Genomic DNA, 4,259 nt, shown 5'->3' with positions numbered 1-4,259 from the left:
TGACAAAAAAAAAATTTCTCTCTTCTTCAAATCTTCAATCTCCCAATATATATCTTTATTGACAAAGTATTTGATGGAATTCATGCATAAAATTCTATTCAATGGAACTGTCAAAAATATTTATAAATTTATCTTAATTTATTAATATATTTATACATTTTTAACAAAATCTTTTATATTTGTAAAACAAACACAAACCTCAAAACACTCTATAGATATGACATCTGAGAAGCTATCAGTCCCATAGAATAATAATTTGATCTAAGCATAGTGTCAGAATCACCAAAACCTGCTTTCAAGCATTTTAAGTGCAAAATGTACATATGTCAACTTAATTGACCCTCCCTATATGGATCTCAGCTTCGCCAAGCCTCCTTCTCATGTTCCAACCTCCAAGTCACAAATACGTAAAATAACAACAACTAAAAAAAAGAAGAAAGAAGAAGAAAGGAAGAGGCCCTAATGAAGATTGAATTGGAATTACTACTTAGTTTTAGGGAGCATTTTTGTCATTTTAGAGTTAAGGGAATAGAATAATAATTTCGTCACGTTCAAAGATTTGAATATTAGAATAATTGTACCATGCCAGTCTTGGATATCAAGAATATCAAGAGTCTGTCTCAAGAAAAGTGGTATTGAAATGACGACAATTCATAAGATTTATTGGGCTAAGGCAGGATAAGAAGTCCGATAAAACTTTTTAAATTCAATGGGAGACATAATTTATTATTAATTTTTAATTTTTTAGACATTTATTTTAATTTTTCTTCTGTTAGAGTTTGTTAAAAGATTTGATTTACTTCTGATTTGCTTAATAGTAATTTTAAGGATTTTAAATTAGAAAAGTATGAGGAGGAAATGGATCCTCTCCATTTTTTTTACTGGAGAAAATAAAGTGTGATCTCTCACCTTTAATTCTATAAGTGGGACCAAAAATTAATAAGAGAGAGAACAATGAATGGTGAGATCAAACACTGGACACTATCCAGTTTTTTTCCCATTGGAGAGAATCCAATGTATGTTTTATACAATGTGTACAATGGGGTTAAATTGAAATTAGAATTAAATTAGAGGCAATTAATCAATTTTGAGTAGTTTCCAATTTAAAATTTGAATTAAATCATGATTCTTGTTAGTTATGACAATTAATTAATTTTGAATAGTTATGTCAATTAATTAATTTTGAGTAGTTTTTTCTTTAAAATTTGAATCAAATCATGATTCCCGTCAGAATCAAATTAGGATTATCTCCCTCCCTCAATACGGTGTAAACTCTTCTCTCACTCTCTTTTCGAAGCAAAAACTGGTACAGTGCCGCCACGGTTACCAGTCGCGGTCGGACATCGCGGCGACACTCTTCCGACTGGCGCCGTCATCCGCACAGGCCACCGTACGTAGGGAGGACGCGCATATTGTGTGAGTCGAGATCGCAGCACCGCAGCAACCCGGACGTCCAGCACCTCCATCACAACTGGTTTGTGCCTTCTTCCTGTCGCCGGATGTTCACTTTCCCTGTGAACGTGGATGGTTATTCTTGGGTGCTTAGTTGTAGACGATGATTACTAGTTTTGATTTATACACGTTCACATTGGATATTCATTTTTGTATGATTTTAGATGTTCACTTTCTCAGTTTTCATGAATGTTTATTCTTCGAGTAATTCAACAAGAGTCAGGCAGCAGCGCTGGGATGATGCGAGCGCGGGATTTGGGGCTGCAACTCACGTCGACGACGCTGACAGTTGCAAGTCACGGATGTTCGGCTGCATGACGAGTGACGGAGGTTCTTCCGGCGAGGGCGTTGGCGTAAGGAGGCGGAGTGCGACAGTTCCGGTCGCCAGGAATAGAAGCTACACGTCACGCAGAAACAGAGCGGTAGAACGCATGTTGCTGCGCACACAGCGATGCAGCGAAGAAAGGGGGTTTTTCTGCCGAACAAACAATGGAATTTTTTAGAGAGTAGATAATGGTGGGTGATGAAGGGTTAATGTGACAGAATTTGGAGTAAATTGGGGGGTAGAAATCACAAAAAGCAACTAGAAATTAGGGATAATAATGTTTAATTTACATTATTAATACATATTGGGCAAAATAAATAGCCCATTGTACATATTGTATAGATATTTCATTGTCTTCCTAGTAGGACTCTTTTAAATTTAAATCAAATCTGATCTAATTTAATAAGATCAAATCTGATTTAAATTAGTTATAATATTTTTAAGATTTTAAAATTTAAATTAAATCTGATCTAATCCAATAAAATCAAATCTGATTTAAATTAGTTATCTTAACTATAGGAGATTTAAATTAAGTTATCTTATTTTATCTTTTAACTAGTTTGTTAGGGACCTATTTAAACACATTTGGTGAGACAATTTACATAACTTTTGATGAATAAAATTTTTAATTGGTTTATGCACATTTTTTATTTGTTTCTCTTGTTACATGAAGAAGATTGAAGGGTCCAACACTATAGTAATTTTGTGTGGTGGTTTCTTCAACTTCATCTCTGTGATCTAAGATGTCAATGATAAGTTATTTGAAGGTCTAGTATGGAATTCTTTCCGGTGACCTAGGTTGCTAAGAAAAGTTTCTTAGAGATCTAGTAGAAAAATATTTATCTATTTTTTTATGTTTTTTATTGTGTCTTTTATCCATCTTTTTCTTATCCATTTTATCCTTCGTTCAAATTTTTTATCATCGGAAGGGATTCCCTATTAGACTTTCAAAGAACTTGTCCTTGACAACCTAGATCAGAGGAATGAAGTTGAAGAAACCACCATATAAAATCACCATATTGTTAGACCCTTCAATCTTCTTCATGCAACAAGCGAAACAAATAACTCACCTCACTTAATCACACTAAAAAAATTTACATAAAGCAACTGAAAAATTTATTCATCAAAAGTTATGTTCACCAAAGGTATTTAAATAGGCTTCTAACAAACTAATTAAAAGATAAGATGAGATAACTTAATTTAAATCTCCTAATATAAGATAACTAATTTAAATCAGATTTGATCTTATTTGATTTAAATTTTAAAATTCTAAAGATATGATAACTAATTTAAATAAAATTTTATCTTATTAAATTAGATCAGATTTGATTTAAATTTAAAATCTCTAAATATAATACTAAGCAAATCATAAGTAAATCAAATTTTCCAACAAACTCTAAAAGCAAACGAAATTAAAATAAATGCTTAAAAAATTCAAAGATTAATAATAAATTATGCCTCTTGTTGAATTTGAAACGCTTTATTGGGCTTCTTGTTGTCCTGCCTTAAATTAATGGGCCTTATGAATTGTCGTCATTTCAGTACCATTATTCGTGAGACGGACTCTTGATATTTTTCATGTCCAAAACCGGCATGGTACAATTCTTCTGGTATTTAAATCTTTGAACGTTACGAGATTACCATTTTGTCCTTTAACTCTAAAATGACAAAAATACTCCCTGAATACGTATCATTTCAGGTTCTACCATACTGACGACAAGCAATGTGCTTCACAGTCCATTGTTGTTCCTATCAATCAAGGAGATCGATTTATACAAATTTAATTCATAACACCTTTCAGATTTTTAGTTATACTACTTAATTTCTCAAAGAAAAAGAAAAAAATAAAACCAAAACAAGTGCTAATTATTCCTTTTTGATATATGTATAATAGTTCGCACCCAAACCAAACCGCAGATTATCTTTGTTGATGTGATCTTGCCATCGACTGCCGCTGTATAGAATGGAAGTCGTTACGCTCGAAATTGGGGTAGTCATGGTTGGTACTCACTGAGGATTTTGAAGTTTAGACTTGTTTTTAAATTTAATTTTGTTTTGTTGAAATAAATAAATATAAAATAATAGATTGAGATGAATGCATAATTTTTTTGCAATTCTATTGAATGGACCTCTCCGACAGTTCCATAGAATACTTTGCCATCTTTATTATTTTCAAATAACTTTTTTGTTTATCTTTTCTTTTTCACTCAAAAGTCAAAACTTCATTTCATCCGTTCTCATTATTTTAAATTGTTTAATGCACCGTGCAACTCATGAAATGATGAAACCATAAACTTAACAAGTTTATTCAATTTAAATAAAATATTCAAAAAACATCATGCAAATTGGAAAGACAAAACATGCATTAAAAATTTAAAACGGGTAAACCTTAAAGTTATAACAAAAGATGTGTCGTTAACGAACCATAAAAAATAATTATTCTGGATTTATTGGAGTGTTTTTTCTTTTTCCTAAAACAATT

This window comes from Arachis ipaensis, chromosome B04, assembly GCF_000816755.2.
Source record: "Arachis ipaensis cultivar K30076 chromosome B04, Araip1.1, whole genome shotgun sequence".
NCBI classification, from domain to species: Eukaryota; Viridiplantae; Streptophyta; class Magnoliopsida; order Fabales; family Fabaceae; genus Arachis; species Arachis ipaensis.
This window is presented reverse-complemented; position numbering follows the sequence as displayed.